The sequence below is a fragment of the Tursiops truncatus genome, chromosome 2 (genome assembly GCF_011762595.2).
Source record: "Tursiops truncatus isolate mTurTru1 chromosome 2, mTurTru1.mat.Y, whole genome shotgun sequence".
In the NCBI taxonomy this organism is placed as follows: domain Eukaryota; kingdom Metazoa; phylum Chordata; class Mammalia; order Artiodactyla; family Delphinidae; genus Tursiops; species Tursiops truncatus.
Genome location: NC_047035.1, coordinates 29,423,056 through 29,443,605, shown reverse-complemented (window position 1 = coordinate 29,443,605; position 20,550 = coordinate 29,423,056). Strand labels below are relative to the sequence as shown.

General features: G+C 39.3%; 1 protein-coding gene across 4 annotated transcripts in view; it reads left to right on the top strand.

The window, feature by feature from the left end:
* The first annotated feature begins 16,468 nt into the window (after nucleotides 1–16,468).
* The window catches only part of RBM25 (RNA binding motif protein 25), a 52,496-nt gene continuing 48,414 nt past the window's right edge, over nucleotides 16,469–20,550 (top strand). For 3 of the 4 annotated variants that reach the window (XM_033850938.2, XM_033850935.2, XM_033850936.2), the window contains exon 1: nucleotides 16,469–16,631. The gene's annotated coding sequence lies outside the window, so the exon portion shown is untranslated. Of the gene's footprint in view, nucleotides 16,632–16,819; nucleotides 17,032–20,550 lie in introns of all 4 variants that reach the window. The other variant, XM_033850940.2, reaches the window with a different exon arrangement.

The following is a 20,550-nucleotide window of genomic DNA, read 5'->3' as shown; positions in this document are numbered from 1 at the left end:
AGAGCTGCTAAGCCCATAAACCACAACTACTGAGCCTGTGCTCTAGAGTCCACAAGCCACAACTACTAAGCCCGTGTGCCACAGCTACTGAAGCCCACACGCCTAAAGCCGAGCTCCACAATAAAGACGAGCCACCGCAATGAGAAGCCCGAGCACCACAACAAAGAGGAGCCCCTGCTTGCCGCATCTAGAGAAAGCTTGCACGCAGCAATGAAGACCCAACACAGCCAAAAAACATTAATTAATTAAAAAAAAATACACTATCTCAAATGAAAGATATACTGTATAGGATTAACAACAGATTAAACACCACAGAGGGTGGAAAACATAGCCATAGAAGGTACTTAATATGAAACACTGGAAGAAAAATGACTGGAAAAAAAAATGAACAGAGCATCAGCAATCTGTGGAACAATATCAAGCAATCTAGTATATGTGTAATTAAGGTCACAAAAGGAAAGGAGAGCAAGAGAAAGGACAGAAAAATATTTCAAGAAATAAATGGCCAAAAGTTTTGCAAATTTGATGAAACCTATAAACCCACAGATGGAAGCTCAATGAACCCCAAGCAGAAAAGACATGAAGAAAACCACAGCAAGGTCCTTATAATCAAATTGCTGAAAATGAGTGATAAAGAGACAATCTTGAAAATGGCCCAAGAGAAAAAAAGATATATAACAGAGAGGGGAAAAAATGATAGCAGACTTCTCATCAAAAATCATGTAAGCCAGGAAACAATGTAGCAACATCTTAAAAGTAATGAATGAAAAAAAAACCTGTCAATCTAGAATTCCTTACTAGTAAATGTCTTTTATAAATGAAGGCAAAATAAAGACTTTTTCAAACAAAAGTAATCACAGAGAATTCAGAATAAGCAGACCTGCACTACAAGAAATGATAAAGAACATTATTCGGGCAAAAGGATAATGATACTAGAGGGAAATTTAGATAGATACAAAAGAATGAAGAATGATGGAAATGTCAAATATATGGATAAATATAAAAATATTTTTCCCATTGTTAAAATATTTTAAAAAGATAATTGTTTATAATAAAAACAATAACAATGTATCATGGAGTTTATAACATAGTTTATAAAGTAAAATGTAGGAAAATAATACCACAAAGGATGGGAGAGAAGATGGAAGTATGCAGTGGTAAATTCTATATAAATGGTATTACATTTTTTGAAGTTAGAGTATGATAAGTTAGCAATATATATTGTGAACCCCAGATCAACTAAAAAACAAAACAAAGATGTATAGCAGATAAGCCAATGTCAGCAAGAAATTTGAATAATAAAATGTACTCAATCCAAAGTAAGATAAGATGGGAAAAGAAGTAAAGGACACACAGAACAAGTAGAAAACAAATAGCAAGATGTCATATGTAAACCCAGCCATGATGAAAATCACATTAAATGTAAATGGTTTAAACACTGCAGTGAAAAGGCAAAAATTGTCCAACTGGATAAAAAAAGCAAGGTCCAACTATATGCCATCTACAAGAAACACACTTTAAGGGTAAAGACATAGAGTAAAAGGATTTAAAAAGTTATACTATGAAAACATTAATCAAAACAAATCTGCAATGGCCACATTAATATCAGACAAAGAAAATTTTAGAATAAGAAATATTATCAGGTTTAGAAAGAGACATTTCATCAAGAGGACATAGGCGTTCACCTAATAACAGAACTTCAAAATACATAAAGCAAAAATTGAAAGAACTGGAAGGAGGAATAGACAAATCCACAAATAGAGCTGGAGATTTCTATACTCCTGACAGTAATTAATACAAGTAGGAAGGAAATCAGTAAGAATAGAGAAGACTTGAACAACATTATCAACCAACTTGGCATTCCCAACGACAGAAAAATGTACCTTCTTTTCAAGTGCACACAGGCTATTCATCAAGATAGATCATGTTAGGCAGTAAAATAAAAAGTATTGAAATCATATAAAGTGTTTTCTCTAACCACAATGGAATTAGCTAGAAATCTGTATCTGAAATATAAGTGGAAAATCCCTAAATATTTGGAAATTAAACAATACACTTCTAAACAACACTTTGGTCAAAGAAGCCACAGGGAAATTAGAAAGTATTCTGGGCTGAATGAAAATGAAAACACAACAAATAAAGACAATGCTTAGAGAGAAATTTGTAGGATATAATGCTTGTCTCAGAAAAGAATAAAGGTCTCAGAGCAATTATTTAGGCTATCATCTGGAACTAGAGAACAAGAGGAAGTTAAATACAAAATAAACAGAGAGAAGAAAATAATTAAGATAGAGCAGAAACGATGACATAGAAAACAATAGAGAAAATAATCCAAAAGATGGATCTTTGACAAGATTTTTTAAAATTGATAAATTTATATCTAGACTTACCCCAAAAAGAGAGAAAAGACACAAATACCGTTACAGAAATGGAAACGAAAATCACTACAAATCCTAATATAATAAAAGAATAATAAAGAAATATTATTAATAACTTTATGTTATTATAAATTCAACTACTTACAAGAAATGGCCAGTTCCTTAAAGGACACAAACTGCCAAACATGACTCAAGGAAAAACATAACTGGAATAACCCTTTATCTATTAAGATGAATTTTAGTTTAAAACCTTCTCACAAGGACAATTCCAAGACCAGATGGCTTTGCTGCTGAATTCTACCAAACACTTAAGGAAGAAACAATACCAATTCTACACAAATTCTTCCAGAGGATAGAAGAGGAAACACTTCCCAACTCATTTTTTAAAATTTAGGCATAATTGGCATATAACATTATATTAGTTTCGGGTGTACAACATAATGATTGGATATGTGTATACATTATAAAATAATCACCACGATAAGTCTAGTTAATATCTATCGCCATATATAGCTACAAAATTTTCTTTCTTTTTATTTATTTATTTATTTTTGGCTACACCACGCAGCTTGTGGGATCTTAGTTCCCCAGTCAACTAGGGATCGAACCTGGCACCTCGGCAGTGAAAGCGCAGAGTCCTAACAGCTGGACCTACAGGGAATTCCCCCAATTTTTTTTTTGCGGAACGCGGGCCTCTCACTGTTGTGGACTCTCCCGTTGCGGAGCACAGGTTCTGGACGCGCAGGCTCAGCGGCCATGGCTCACGGCCCCAGCCGCTCTGCGGCATGTGGGATCTTCCCGGACTGGGGCACAAACCCGTGTCCCCTGCATCGGCAGACGGACTCTCAACCACTGCGCCACCAGGGAAGCCCCCCCAAATTTTTTTTGTTATAGTGAAAAAGTTTAACACTTACTTTAAGCTTTCAAATACGCAATACAGTATTATTTACTATAGTCACAATGTTGTATTCAGTACATTACATCCCCATGATTTATTTATTTTATAACTAAAAGTTTGTACTTTGGACCCCCTTCACCCATTTTGCCCACCCCCCAGTCTCCAACTCTGGCAGCCACCAATCCATTCTCTGTATCTTGGAGCTTGGTTCTGTTTTCTTTTGTTTTTTAGATTCCACACAAAAGTGAGAGCATACAGTGTTCATCTTTCTCTGTCTGATTTATTTCACCTAGCATAGTGCCTTCAAGGTCCATCCATGTTGTCACAAGTGGCAAAATTTCATTATTTTTATGGCTGAAAAATATACCATTATTTATGTATCTCACATATTTTTTATCTATTCATCCATCGATGAACATTTAGGTTGTTTCCATATCTTTAGGTTGTTTCCATGCTGCAGTGAACATGGGGGGGCATATATCTTTTTGAATTAGTGTTTTCATTTTCTTCCAATAAATACTCAGAAGTGGAATTTCTGGATCCTATGGTAGTTCTACTTTTAATTTTTTTGGAAACTTCATACTGTTTTCCATAGTGGCTGCACCTATTTACAGTCCCACCAACAGTGCACAAGGGCTCTCTTTTCTCCACATCCTCACTAACATTTGCTATCCCTTGTCTTTTTGATAATAGCCATTCTCACAGGTGTGAGGTGATGGTGAGGTGGTCTTGATTTGCATTTCCCTGATGATTAGTGATGAGCGTGTTTTCATGAACCTGTTGGCCATCTGTAGGGCCTTCTTTGGAAAAATGTCTATTCAGATATTCTGTGCATTTTTTAATTGTATCTGTTTGTTGTTGTTATTGAGTTGTATGAGTTCTTTATGTATTTTGGATATTAATCCCTTATCAGATATATGATTTGCAAATATTTTCTCCTGTTCAGTAGGTTACCTTTTAATTTCATGGATGGTTTCTTTTGCTGTGCAGAAACCTTTTAGCTTCATGAAGTCCTACATGTTTATTTTTGCTTTTGTTGCCTTTGTTTTTGGTGTCAGATCCAAAACATCATTGCTAAGACTGATGTCAAGTAGTTTACCAGCTATGTTTTCTTCCAGGAGTTTTATGGTCTCAGGAGAAAATAATTCCACTTACAATAATATCAAAAAGAATAAACTACCTTGGAATAAAGTTATCCATGGAGATGCAACACTTATACACTGAAAACAACAAAATGTTATTGAAAGAAATTAAAGAAGACATGGGACTTCCCTGGCGGCGCAGTGGTTAAGAATCTGCCTGCCAATGCAGGGGACACAGGTTCGATCCCTGGTCCAGGAAGATCCCACATGCCATGGATCAACTAAGTCCATGTGCACTCTAGAGTCCACATGCCACAACTACTGAGCCCATGCACTGCATCTACTGAAGCCTGCGCACTCTAGAGCCTGTGCTCCAGAACAAGAGAAGCCACCACAGTGAGAAGCCCGTGCACCAGAATGAAGAATAGCCCCTGCTCACCGCAAATAGAGAAAGCCCGCGTGCAGCAATGAAGACTCAACACAGTCAAAAAATAAATAAAAAATTTTAAAACATTAAAGACATGAGTAAGTGGAAAGATATCCTGTGTTCATGGATTGAAAGACTTAATATTGTTATGATGGCAATACTCCCCAGATTGATCCACAGATTCAATGAAATTTCTATCAAAATTCCAAACACTTTTTTCTGTAGAAGTGGACAGCTGATCTTAAAATTCGGGAACCCCATGTAGCAGTCTTGAAAGTCCTAAAAAGAACAAAGCTGGAGTACTCACACTTCCTGACTTCAAAACTTATTACAAAGATACAATGATCAAAACAGTGTGGTACTGGTATAAGATAGACGTATAGATCAAAGGAATATAATTGAGAGTCTATAATTAAACCCACCCATCTACTGTCAATTGATTTTCTACAAGGGTTCCAGGACTATTCAATGGAGGAAAGAATAGTCTTTCAACAAGTGGTGTGGGATAATTGGATATCCACATGCAAAAGAACAGACCTAGGGAATCTGGACCCCTATATTACAACATATACAAAAGTTAACTCAAATGAATCCAAGACTTAAATGTAAAAGCTAAAACAACAAAACTTTTATTAAAAATATAAGTATAATCAGAATTTCCTGGCAGTCCAGTGGTGAGGACTTGGCGCTTGCACTGCCATGGGCCTGGGTTCAGTCCCTGATTGGAGAAGTAAGATCTCACAAGGCCTGCTGTGTGGCCAAAAAAAGAGTAAAAATACAGGTATAAATCCACATGAATTTGTGCTAAGGTCTGAATGTTTATGTCCCCCCAAAATTCACATGGTGATATCTTAATCCCCAAAAGTGATGATATTAATAGGATATTGATAGGCGGGGCATTTAGAAGGTGATTAGGTCATGAGGGTGGAGCCCTCATGAATGGGATTCGTGCTCTTATAGAACAGATCCCACACAGCTTTCTAGCCCCTTTCTGCCATGTAAGGACATAAGTCTGCAACTAGCAGGAGTGCTCTCACCTGGCCATGCTCGTACCCTGATGTTGACTTCTATCCTCCAGAACTGTGGGCAATAAATTTCTGCTGTTCATAAAGCTACACAGTCTGTGGTATTTCGCTTCTGAGCCTGAACATACTAAGACACCTTAGATTTGGCAACAGTTTCTTAAATATGACACCAAAAGCACAAACAAACAAACGAACAAAAGGTAAATTGGACTTCATCAAAATTTAAAATTTTGTGCATCAAAGGATGCTGTAAAGAAAGTGAAAAGACAACTCACAGAATGGAAAAAAAATTTGCAAATCATATATCTGATGAGTCTTATATTCAGAATACATAAAGAATTCTTAAAACTTAATAATAAAAAGTCAAATAGGAGGCTTCCCTGGTGGCACAGTGGTTAAGAACCCACCTGCCAATGCAGGGGACACATGTTCAAGCTCTGGTCTGGGAGGATCCCACATGCCGCGGAGCAACTAAGCCTGTGCGCCACAACTACTGAGCCTGCGCTGTAAAGCCCATGAGCCACAACTACTGAGCCTGCGTGCCACAACTACTGAAGCCCACGCACCTAGAGCCTGTGAGCTCTGCAACAAGAGAAGCCACCGCAATGAGAAGCCCGTGCACCGCAATGAAGAGCAGCCCGCACTCGACACAACTAAAGAAAGCATGCGTGCAGCAACGAAGACCCAATGCAGCCAAAAATAAATAAATAAAGTAAAAAAGTCAAATAACCCAATTTAAAAAGGGCAAAGTATGTAAATAGACGTTTCTCCAAATAAGATACACATATGGCCAACAAGCACGTGGACAGATGCTCATTAGAGAAGCTCAAATCAAAACCCAATGAGAGGGCTTCCCTGGTGGCGCAGTGGTTGAGAGTCCGCCTGCTGATTCAGGGGACACGGGTTCGTGCCCCGGTCCGGGAAGATCCCACATGCCGCGGAGCGGCTGGGCCCGTGAGCCATGGCCGCTGAGCCTGCGCATCCGGAGCCTGTGCTCCGCAACGGGAGAGGCCACACACAGTGAGCGGCCCGTGTACCGCAAAAACAAACAAACAAACAAACAAACCCCAATAAGATACCACTTCACATCCACTAGGACAGGTATAATTAGGGAAAAAACCCAGAGAATAACAAGTACTGGCAATTGGAATCCTCAAACTTTGCTGGTGGGGATGTAAAATGGTGTAGCTGCTGCGGAAAACAGTTTGATATTTCCTTAAAATGTTAAACATAAAGCTACCATATAATCCCACAATTCCACTCTCAGATATATATCCAAGAGAATAGAAAATATGTGTTCAAACAAAATTTGTACACAAATGTATATAGTACCATTATTCACAGTGGAAACAATTCAAATGTCCATCAACTGATAAATGGATAAATAAAATCTGGCATATCCATACAACAGCATGTTATTCAGCCATAAAAAGGAATGAAGTACTGTCACATGTTTTAAATGGATGAAACTTCACAACATGTCGAGCGAAAGAAGCGAAGCGCAAATCATATTCTATATTTCTGTTTATAGGAAGTGCTCAGAATAGGCAAATCGAGAGACAAAAAGCCGATTAGTGGTTGCCAGGGGCTGTGGGGAGCAGGTGATAGGGAGTGACTGCTCAACGTACAGTGTTTTATTTGGGGGTATGAAAATATTCTGGAATTAGTGGTGATTGTTGTACAACATTGTGAGTACACTAAACGCCACTGAATTGTAGACCTAAGAATGTTTAAAATTGTGAATTTTATATAAATTCTACTTTTAAAACAAAACAAAGCAATAGAGGAGACAATAATGAGTGTAGTGTCGCCTAAGTTGAGTTTGAGGTGCCCAGGAAATATCCTAATGGAGATACTCAGTAGGTAGCTGGCCAGTAAGAGAAGGGAATTCATGTGATCTACGCTACAGATATAGATCTGGGAATAGATCTATATATGTAGATTTATTGTTGAAGCCCTAAGAGTAGATGAGTCGGCTGTGGAATCACGTAGCGTAAGAAGAGATGAATGCCTGCAACAGGACACTGAGGAGGATCAACATTTTAAGATATGAGAATAAGAAGAGGACCCTCCGAAGCAGATTGAGAAGGAGGAAGCAGGGTGCTAGGAGGAAGAGTCTGGGACATAGAAACCAAGGAAAAAGGATTTGTCAAAGGTAGTGGTCAGGCGGTTCCCTGGTGATCTAGTGGTTAGGATTCGGCACTTTTACTGCCTTGGCCTGCCTTCAATCACTGGTCAGAGAACTGAGATCTCACAGGCTGTGTGGCGCGGTCAAAAAAAAAAAAAGGTAGTGGTCAGAGGTGTTAAATACTAGAGGAGTAAAATAAGATAAAGGCTAGGACTTCCCTGGTGGTCCAGTGCTTTAGACTCTGCGCTTCCAATGCAGGGGGTGTGGGTTCCATCCCTGGTTGGGGAAATAGGATCCCACATGCCATACTGCGAGGCCAAAAAAAAAAAAAGACTAAGAAACGTCCATTGGACTTAGCAAAAAAGTAGGCATAGTTTCATTGAACTGGTGGGGAACAGGTTGAGATAACAGTTGTAGGATAAGATACCTTCACTAGGGGAAGTCAGGGAAATGTAAGTTAAACTAAATTAAATGTCATTGTCTCCCATTAGAGCCAGTGTATATATATGTATATGTATACATGTGTATTTAAGTTTAAACTATTTGTAGAAAAGTAATTGGTATAGCCCGTTTGAAGAAGGGTGGTATCTATTCAAATTTAGAAATTAGCATACCCTTCCACCTTTCCTTTCCACTCCTAGGTATCAGCCCTAGAGAATTATGGACACATATTTTGAAGGAAACATGTATAAAGATGGTAATTGCAAGACTGTTTAAATGCATACAAATTGGAAACAAATGTTCATAAATAAATTATTAAAAAAAAACTGTATAGTAGACTATGGTTGCCTTCTCAGTATCCATTTCCCTCCTCTTTTCTAACATAATTCTAATTTTGTCCAAATAGCCACATTTCTCCAGCACAGACCTTAGATTTCAGAGAAAGCCAACCTCACTCTTATGTCAACGGATAGGCTTGATTTTCTAAGGGTATTTGCATCTATCTTGCCAATTATTATTTTAGGCAAGAACAAGAAACTTAGTTTAGGATGTGATTCAATTCAGGTTCCTGGGGCTTCTAGAAAGTTCTCTTTTGACCTTCCGGAAGAAATTCTGACCATAAACAAAATGAAAAGACAACCTACGAACTGAGAGAAAACATTTGCAAACAATGCGACCGACAAGGGCTTAATTTCCAAAAAATACAAACAGCTCATATAATTCAATAACAAAAAAACAAATAACCCAATCAAAAAATGGGCAGAAGACCTAAATAGACATTTCTCCAAAGAAGACATACAGATGGCCAAGAAGCACATGAAAAGCTACTCAACATCATTAATTATTAGAGAAATGCAAATCAAAACTACAATGAGGTACCTCCTCACACCAGTCAGAATGGCCATCATTAAAAAGTCTACAAATAATAAATGTTGGAGAGGGTGTGGAGAAAAGGAAACCCTCTTGCACTGTTGGTGGGAATGTAAATTGATACAGCCACTATGGAGAACAGTATGGAGCTTCTCTAAAAAACTAAAAGTAGAGTTGCCATATGATCCAGCAATCCCACTCCTGGGCATATACCCGGACAAAACTATAATTTGAAAAGATACATGAACCCCTATGTTCATATGTTCATAGCAGCACTATTTACAATAGCTAAGACATGGAAACAACCTAAATGTCCATTGACAGATGAATGGATAGACTATGTGATATATATATATATGTATGTATATATATATATATAATATATATATAAAACATGGAAATATTACTCAGCCATAAAAAGGAATGAAATAATGCCATTTGCAGCAACATGGATGGACCTAGAGACTATCATACTAAGCGAAGTAAATCAGAAAGAGAGTACTTCCCTGGTGGCGCAGTGGTTAAGAATCTGCCTGCCAATGCAGGGGACATGGGTTTGAGCCCTGTTCCAGAAAGATCTCACATGCCACAGAGCAACTAAGCCCCTGCGCCACAACTACTGAGCCTGTGCTCTAGAGCCCACGAGCCACAACTACTGAGCCTGTGTGCCACAACTATTGAAGCTCACTCACCTAGAGCCCGTGCTCTGCAACAAGAGAAGCCACCACAGTGAGAATCCCCCGGCAACGAACACCCAACGCAGCCAAAAATAAATTCTTTAAAAAATCAGAAAGAGAAAGACAAATACTATATGACATCACTTATAAGTGGAATCTAGAATATGACGCTAATGACCATATCTATGAAACAGAAACAGACAGACACAGAGAACAGACTGTGGTTGCCAAGGGGGGTGGGGGTGGGGGAGGGGGAGGGAAGGATTGGGAGTTTGGGATTAGCAGGTGCAAACTATTATACATAGAATGAATAAACAACAAGGTCCTATTGCATAGCACAGGGAACTATATGCAATATCCTGTGACAAACCATAATGGAAAAGAATATGAAAAAAAATATATATATATGTATAACTGAATCACTTTGCTGTACAGCAGAAATTAACAAACCATTGTAAATCAACTATACTTCAATAAAATTTTTTTAAAAAAGAACTTCTGAAATCCACTTATACTTTCTCCTAAATTAAAAAGCACGTGGGCTCAAAGTAGCCGTGTATGCCCATAAGGTGAGCTAGCCTTAGAACAAGGCCCCCATTGTAGACGGTAGGGCAGAGAGGTAGGAAAAAATAAAGACAGGAAGAACCTCATTCTTGATAAAATTACTGAGGTTCTGGATCACTTAGCCCTGAAGGGCAGCCTAGCTAGTCTTTCTGCTGAATGGGCCAGTACATTTCCTTACTGGCTAAGCCAGGTTGAGTAAGTTGTTTGTTTCTTGTTTTTGAAAACTTTCTAGTCCAGACATTATGACACAACTGTATTATGGAATACAATGCAGCAGTTTTAAAGGCAGATTTCTGGGCTTCCCTGGTGGTGCAGTGGTTGAGAATCTGCCTGCCAATGCTGGGGACATGGGTTCAAGTCCTGGTCCGGAAAGATCCCACATGCCGCGGAGCAACCAAGCCCGTGTGCCACAACTACTGAGCCTGTGTGCCACAACTACTGAGCCTGTGTGCTGCAACCACTGAAGCCCGCGTACCCAGAGCCCATGCTCCGCAACAAGAGAAGCCACCACAATGAGAAGCCCGCACACCGCAACAAAGAGTAGCCCCCGTTCGCCACAATTAGAGAAAGCCCGTGCGCAGCAACAAAGTCCCAACATAGCCAAAAATAAGTAAATAAATAAATAAATTTATAAAAAAAGAAAAAAAAACATTAAACAAAACAAAACATTGAAGCTACCTATATGTTCTTTTCCAATCTCCACCTTTGCTCTCTCCAAAAGGGATACAGTAATTCCAAGAGGTAACCACTACCCTGAATTTTTCATTAATTTTTTTAAAGTATAGTTTTACCACATATGTTTTTTTAAACAATAGATTCTTATACCATTTTTTCAATTCTTATTTTATTTATTTATTTTTGGCTGCGTTGGGTCTTCATTGCTGCATGCAGGCTTTCTCTAGTTGCAGTGAGCAGGGGCTTCTCTTGTTGCGGAGCATGGACTCTAGGCGTGCAGGCTTCAGTAGTTGTGGCACGTGGGCTCAGTAGTTGTGGCTTGCAGGCTCTAGAGCGCAGGCTCAGTAGTTGTGGTGCATGGGCTTAGTTGCTCTGAGGCATGTGGGATCTTCCCGGACCAGGGTTCAAACCCGTGTCCCCTGCATTGGCAGGTAGATTCCTAACCACTGCACCACCAGGGAAGCCCTTTTTATATCTTTTTTTTTTTTTTTAATTTTTGGCCGTGTCACGTGGCACGTGGGATCTTAGTTTCCTGACCAGGGATCGAACTCGTACCCCCTGCAGTGGAAGCATGGATTCTTAACCACTGGACCACCAGGGAAGTCCTAGGTTCTTATACCATTTTCAAATCTTTATAGTAATGGTATCATACAATATACAGACTTATGACTTTTTTTACTCAACACATCATGTGTGTAACTGTAGTTTATTCATTCTATTTTTATACAATGCTCATTATGTGAATTTTTGAAAATATGTATATTTATTCTCCTGTCAGACATTTGAGTACTTTCCATTATTTTTTTCCTTTATGAACAATGGTGCCATGGACATTCTTTTTTTTTACATCTTTATTGGGGTATAATTGCTTTACAATGGTGTGTTAGTTTCTGCTTTATAACAAAGTGAATCAGTTATACATATACATATGTTCCCATATCTTTTCCCTCTTGCGTCTCCCTCCCTCCCACCCTCCCTATCCCACCCCTTCAGGCGGTCACAAAGCACCGAGCTGATCTCCCTGTGCTATGCGGCTGCTTCCCACTAGCTATCTACCTTACGTTTGGTAGAGTATATATGTCCATGCCTCTCTCTCGCTTTGTCACAGCTTACCCTTCCCCCTCCCCATATCCTCAAGTCCATTCTCTAGTAGGTCTGTGCCTTTATTCCTGTCTTACCCCTAGGTTCTTCATGACAGTTTTTTTTCTTAAATTCCATATATATGTGTTAGCATACGGTATTTGTCTTTCTCTTTCTGACTTACTTCACTCTGTATGACAGACTCTAGGTCTATCCACCTCATTACAAATAGCTCAATTTCGTTTCTTTTTATGGCTGAGTAATATTCCATTGTATATATGTGCCACATCTTCTTTATCCATTCATCCGATGATGGACACTTAGGTTGTTTCCATCTCCGGGCTATTGTAAATAGAGCTGCAATGAACATTTTGGTACATGACTCTTTTTGAATTATGGTTTTCTCAGGGCCCAGTAGTGGGATTGCTGTGTCATATGGTAGTTCTATTTGTAGTTTTTTAAGGAACCTCCATACTGTTCTCCACAGTGGCTGTATCAATTTACATTCCCACCAGCAGTGCAAGAGGGCTCATGGACATTCTTGAACATGTGTCCTGGTTCATATATGCAAAGGTTTCTCTATAAAATTAAGAGTGGAACTCTTGGGTCTTAGGCAAAGCACTTGCTTTATTTTTCTAGGTTATACTAAAATAGTTGTATCAATATACATTTCCACCAACAATCCCTAAGTGTTCCTGTTATTCTACATCCTTGTATTATTGGACTTCTTATTTTGTACCAATGAAATGACTTTAAAATGATATCTCACTATGGTATTAGCATTTCTATGATTACTAATAAATGGTAACAATATTCATATCTTATTCATTATTTGTCCTCCCTCTGCAGTCCTAGTTAAACATAGCTCAGGATAATACTTCCTCCTAGAAGCCTTCCCTGACTTCCCCAGATCCTCAGGCTAGCCTAAGTGCTGCTACTAATACTTTGCCTTTTTCTATCATTACATTTTAACAAATCCGCCATTTTTCAAGGCTACTTGACCATGTCTTCTTTATATCCCAAAGCATAGTCTAATTCATCATTTCATATAGAAGACTGCCCTTTTTCATACCCATTTCCTCTTCCACCCAATGTTATTACTTGTTTTTTGATAATTTTAGAAGACCTAACACAAGTATACCTCTATCTTCTATAATTATATATATATTTTAATAATGCCAAGTGACAGCAGTTTGAATTCACATAAAGTCTAAATCTTGATGACAAAGTAGCCTAAATTGGAGCTCTAGGCAGAGATGTAGACAAAAACTGATTATCTGATTGTTTAAAACTATTTTCCTATATTTTAAAGATACGCTGTGATTTTTAAAAATCTACGTATCTAGCTTGGCAATTTAAAAATGAATAAACACATGGTCCCTTCCTTGAGGGAACTCAATGTCTAATACGGAAACTATGTGACAAACAGATGACTATCATACAGGAAGCTACATGGGTAGGCGTCTGGGAGAATAGAGTTTCATCAGGATACCACCTTAGCTCCAGCAGCTCTGATGACAGCCCAGGTGCCTTGATAAGAATTCCAATAATTTCCTCTTCTCAATCCAGGGCACAAAGGTGCCTATTCTTCTGACCTGTTTTTGACATAATTCACCTACTTTCTCACCTACCACTGCATTTCTCTTTTATTTATTTATTTTGGCATGCGGGATCTTAATTCCCCAACCAGGGTTTGAACCCGCCCCTCCTGCAATGGAAGCGTGGAGTCTTAACCAATGGACTGCCAGGGAAATCCCTGCATTTCTCCTTTGCTATCAATTCATTGACTCCACTATATTTTCAGTTTAAATTGAGAGGATCTGCTTGGTCCAGCTAAAGAATGTTTTTCTCATAGGTCACCTGATATTTTGCTGACCAGTTGGCTCAGATACCGCAGTAGGAATAAGGCCAGAATGTACATAATGCCGTTAGCAATATCCAAATTAATTATCTACAGCCACATTCCTCAGCAAGGGTCTATGAGAAAAACTGCTCAGGAGGGGGTTGAGGATCATTACAAATGAATGGCTTGCCCTATGCTCTACAAGTGATATATAAATGTATTATTTAGGACTCTTTCCATTGAAGGGATAGAACACTCAGTTCAAACTGATTTAGGAAAAGGAATTTATTGGCTTACGTACCAAGAAGCCTAGAAGCATAACTGGCTTAAAGAATGGCTGAATCCATGGTTTCAAACGATATTGTCAAAAATCTCTCATCTTCTCTTAGCTCCGCTTTCTTCTGTGCTGGTTTCATTTTATCCCCACTAGTTCTAAGTTTAAATCCTCCCAGATGTAAGTTAAGTGAAAAAAGGGAGTCCTCCCCCTCTCCCCTTTAAGCATTATTCCTGATAGGATGAGGCACATAGTGTAGTGGTTGAGAGCATGGACTCAGGAACTAGGTTGGTTCCTCAATTACCTACTATTCCTATAATCTTGGGCAAGTTATTTAACCTCTTCAAGACTTAATTTTTTTTCACTGTATAACAATAGCTCCTACTTCCCTGGGTGGCTGTGAGGTTTAAAGTTGCTGATGTTTGCATGATACTTAAAATAGTGCCCGATACAATGCAAGGGCTAAATTAGCACCTCTGATTGGGTCATAAGTCCACCCCTATGTCCTAAGGGTTCTGGCTAAGGTTGGGACTTTCTATCCAAACTACAAAGATCTGGAGTAGTGGAAGCATGGTTTATTTTAAGAAATTTGGAGTGCCTTTACCAAAGGCTGGGGAATGGATGCTGGGTCAATGTAAACTACAAATGTCAACTACAGGAAAGCAAACTGTTGCTTGAGACAACTTCCCTCTCTAAGGTTTTATTTTATGATACAGAGTAACCTGAAAGGATTTCTCTGTTTATGCTTGTGGTTGTAAAAAAAAAAAAAAGGCACAAACTATTTTTATTTGCAAAATGTAACTAGCATTTGACTAGCGCTTTACTGAACAAAGTATTTTCACATGCATTAGCCAATTTAACTCCTGCAACAGCTCTGGGGAGTAGGTATTATTAACCTTTCTTAATGGTAAAAACCTAGCAAGCCGAAATACAGATGGATGTAAATTTTACAAATGGTGGTACTGTTAGTGTTTCACATTAGTCTCCCACTGCATTTTATGTTCTGTTGGTACCCATGTATAATCATTTCCTTCATTCAACATATATTTTTTGAGCCTTTGCTATGTATCAGGCATTCTTCTAGGCACTGGAGATAAACAGCAGTGAACAAAACACAATACTCGCACTCCTTAAGTTTACATTCTAGTGGGGTATGTGCAGACAAACCATAAAATAAATAAGAAAAGTGTTAGAGAGTAATATTAAACAGGAAAAGCTGATAGGAAGTATACAAATATGTTCAATTTTATATGCAGTGGTCAGTTTGTCATCTATTCTGCGTTGTTTGCAGCTCTCCCGAACAAAGATAACGTCTCCCTCCTATTTACCATACTCCCAGCACCAGGCACTCAGAGAGACAATAACTGTATACTGAATAAGTTATAAGCCTTCTGAGAAGCAAGCAGTTGGGAAACAAAGGCCTGTAAATAGATACTGACCATATAGTCCATAAACTGAATAACTTAATCATTCCTGATTAGTTTATTTCTAATAATCTAATAAGTGAAATTCTTTTTAGCACGTTTACATTATAGAATGAAAGCTGTGTTAAATGTTTTTACAGGCCGTTTTAGGAATTTCAAACACGTTCTAGCCGCCTCTTCGGCCCTACCTGCGCGCGTAAGCTTTGTGTTTTGCATGTGTGCGCACTTTTTAAAAACCGCAGCCTTTGCCACTTATCTCTTGGTATTAACAAAAGTTTTCTAGGATTAGCACTTGGGGTTTCTTCTGAGGTGCTGGGTGAGGCCCAGTTATCAGCCCATCGAACCTCAAAGAGCCTCAGAGCGAGATTCTAACCCCCGAAACACAAACTACAAAAAAAGGGAAACCCTCTTACAGCCGTCGCGCAGTGTCCGGCCAGCACCTTGACCTCAAGATGGCGTCGCGTAATCATAAGATTCAATCAGCTCCAATCAAAAATGGCAGGGTGGGTCGTAACATACAGCTCGAGCCCTTCTAGCCCTCATTAGGCGCTCCTCTCTATGGTTATTTGCCGCTGCGTGGTGATTCAGAGCCAAGAGTGACGATTACCTACCTACGCTCTTCTCTATGGTCCTCCTCTCCACGCCCCCAGCCGCAGTGCACGCCGGGCAATAGGAAGACCTCCAGAAGCTCCCCGCGCAGCGCGGATGTGTTTGCGGCCTGTGAGAGTAGGCGCTTCGGCACTAGTCTCCCGGTTAGCGGCGCGCAGAAATCTCGAGCTGGTGGAACTCCCTCATAACTTGGAGCCCGGAAGGCCGCGAAGGCGGTACAATTTCTTCAGCGGCGGGTGAGTTCGCTCCTCTGAACGCGTGTGGAAACCGGGAGACAGGGTACTTCGGCTGGGGGAGGAGGGAAAGCCGGGGAGCCTGCCGAAGGGCTGGGGTGGGATGGGGATAAGGGTGGGGTGGGGGTGGGGGTGGGGTGGGGGAGGGGATGGGCACGGGCACGAGGCTTGGGTTTCTCTACTTCTTTTAGGCCTCGAAAACGAGTGGGCCCAGTAGGAGCCCGTGGAGGCCGGACCTACTGCCAGAGCCTTCCTCCTTGCATTGTCGTCCACTTTCCCTTTCCTTTCCACGGAGAGGCCTCGGCCCATTCTGGGCTCCACGTTTGCCACAGAACGCTCGGTCGGCCCCTGGGGAGCCCTTCCCTGAGGCCCCTTTCTAACGTGAGCCTGCGGAAGCCCTGCGGTAAATATTCCGGGCCTAGGATACAATTGCCCCAGGCTCTGCCTAGAAGTCGGCTAGCACCCACCCTTTTTTTTTAGCGGGGGGCTGGCCACCAGCTGTTTTCTGTCCCTTCTTCGGTCGTCTAAAGCCCGCCACCGAGTGAACTGCCCTCCCTCCCCCCGCCCCCGACTTGAATTTAGCTACTGCCCACCTTTTCTACCACCCTTCTGGTTGGTTTGCTTGTCTAAGATTGTGGTGGGTGGTGTGGCCTTGCCCCCTTCCTCTCCTGGAGGTTAAAGTAAACTATATCTTCATTGATTCTAGGGTAGGCCCCAGCCCCACGTTAAAATATGTTGCTTCGTTCTCATGCTTCTTTGGTCTTCAATACTACTTTTAAAACACGTTTTTTGAAATAGTTCTAGGAGTATGAAGATTATTTTGAGGTTATGTAATATGGTTGTATATTGCCATGGAAAAGCCATTTTGATACTGGGCAGAGTGGAGCCGACCAAAAAGAGGGAGGAGATTGGACTTGTCTTGCCCCAGACTGCTATAGTGTGAAGTACTGTGAATTGGGTAGTTGGCAGTAGTGTATAAACCGTTCTTATATAGTTTCAGGAGCTTTAATTTTTAAAAGGTTATTTCCAAAAATGTTCAGAGGCCTAGAAAGGCATTCAGTGGTCATCAGTTCCTCACGATTCAGGTAGATGCTATGCTATTCTCATTTAATTTTTCTTAAAGCCTTGGTTTTCTTCACTTGTAAAATGAGGATTATTAATTGTATTCACTTCATAGGTTATTGGAATTGGGAATTAATTGAAAAAAAAATGTAAAATCCTTAATGCAATACCCAAGTAACATAGTGTTTAGTCCACATTAACTGATAGTGTTTGTTGTTTAAGAATTTTCAGTGAAGTATCAATACAAGACCCTAACCCTGACTCTAACATTTCTTCCAGTGTACTCTGGATAGACTTCTGTAAATAAAGTCAGAGTTAATCATTGGTATGTCATTACTAGAAAGAGGCATTGTGATAAGCGAAAACAGCCTTTGGATTGGTAATTTCAGGATAGTGGGGACTGTGGAGTCCTTACCCATTTATTGTGTTCCTTTGGACAAGTTAGCTTCTTCATCTGTAAAAGAAGAATAATATATTTACACTAGGTAATTTGGTAGGTTAAATGAGATAACGTTGAAAGTTTTTGTAAACAAAAGTAAATTAATATCTTACCTGTTATTTTTGTTAAATAATTCATCTTCTTGGGGTTACCAATTTCCTTTTTCTGTTTTGGCCACAGGCAAGTTAGCTATATACCTTTTTCATTTACACATGATTTAGAGAAAAATCATACTGACTTTTATACTATAGAAGCAAAAGTAATCATTGAATCTTTTAACATCTTATAAAAACATTCTGTTTATTTTTTTAATCTCTTGATAATTTTTTTCTGATTCTACCACTGCTGTTCATGAGAATTTTGATTGATTCCTCAAAGTTTTTGAATAGCTTTCTTCCTAACTTTTTTGAATTTTGAAACTCCAGAAAATAAAAACATATTTCCACTAACCAGAATTGATACTGCTTTTTTTATTTTGACATAATTTCAAACTTCAAAGAATTCTCAAATATCTTTCATCCAGATTCCCCAGATGTTAACATTTTACCAATTTGCTTTATCCTCCTCTCCTTTTTATCTCCATAGTTTTCTTCTGAAATCTTTTGCCAGTAAGTTGCAGATGTGGTGTCCCTCTTAACCCCTGAATACTTAAGTGTGTATTTCTTACAGACAGTTACGTTCTCTTAATTAACAACAGTACAGTGATCAAAATCAGTAAATTAATATTGGTACAGTATAATCTACCGGTCTTAACTGGGTTTTGCCTGAAATTGTCCTGAAGTCGTATTGCTACCTTTTATTAAGGTATAATTAACATATAAAATGCACTCATTGTAAATGTACAATTTAGTGTTTTTCAGTAAATGTGCAGAGTTGTGCAACCATTACCCCCAAAGGATCCCTCTTTTTTGTTTGCAAGTCACTCCCTATTCCCACCTCTAGACTACCACTAATCTCTCTCTGTAGTTAGGCTTGCTTTGCTTAGGCTGGGGCAGTTATGTCAGTCCATTGTACCTTGAAGGCTATAAGCAGAGCAGGAAACAGTGCATGCTACACTAATCATTCATATTTAATGTAGAGTTACTGGACTGGCTGTATAACTACACATAATAACTTAAAATTTGCTCTTTCAGAACTAGGAAAAATAATGCTTAGAAAAGAACCTGGCAAATAATTGGAGCTGGATGTTTTATTGAATAAATGATTAAGTTGTATATGTGTGTTTGCTGAGGAGAATCTGTTGGTTCAGTTGCTTCTTGGCACACAGTGTCCTGATGGGGTTAGCCTGTAAATCTGACCCTGGTGAAATACTTTGTGTCTATCGGGATAAATCTGTAATGGAGGAATACATATAAGCAGTAATAGTATTCTCATGAGTGCAGAAAAAGAGTGCTTTAAGAGAGTAAAGAGAAAAAAGTGAAAAAGAAAAGCAGAATGCATGCATATGTTGAGGGGTAGAGGTAAAGCTTCTTTAGAAGTTTGTTTTCTTTTTTGGGAGGACCATATTTATTGAGATAAAATTTACATACAGTAAAAGGCACCCATTTTAATTTCAGTGAATTTTGACGAATACATAAACCTGTATCACCACTGTCACAGTCGAGATAGGGAACACTTCCAACATAGGGGCTTGTTTTTGTTACTTTGGGCCATAAAGTTTCATACTTAGCAGGTGAAAATGCTTTGAACCTTCTAAAAGTGAAACACTACTATTCAAGTATTCTTTAAATGCTATTTAAGTCATTTCAGTGCTAATAAAATAACCTCTGCATCTCTCTCAAACCCCCCACACAATCCCTGAGCAATTGACCACATTCAAAGTATATACAGAAACCAATAAATAACTTGTTACCAGTTCACTGCTACCACCTGTTCTAGGCCATCTCTTTTTGTCTGGATTATTGCAATAGTCTCTTCCTTCTCTACCCTTGTTCTCCTCCAGTCTTACATTCACATAGTGGCCAGTGACAGTGTTAAAATATAAGTCAAGTCAAAACCCTTTCAAATGCTTTCCGTCTCATTCTGAGTAAAACCCAGTACTTTTACAGCGGCTTACAAAGCGTTAAACTCTTTGAACCCCTTTCCCATCTCCAGCTTGCCGCCAGTACTGTGCTCCAACTGTTGGCCTTGTTAACGCCTCCTGCAAACACTGCATTCCCACCTCAGGCTCTTTGTATCTGCTGTTTCCTTTGCTGGGAAGGCTGTTGCCCCCCAGAATAGAGTTTCCTGCCTCAGTCTCTTGCAAGTCTTTCTTCAGATGTTACCTTCTTGGTGAGACCTGACCACCATGTTTAAAATGAAGCACTCCCTTAGCTCTCTTCCCTGGTTCATTCTACAAAGTACCTACCAACTTTGACTATCTGTATAATTTATTGTGAGTATTACAATTTATCAACTATAGGCAAAAATGATAAGCTTCGT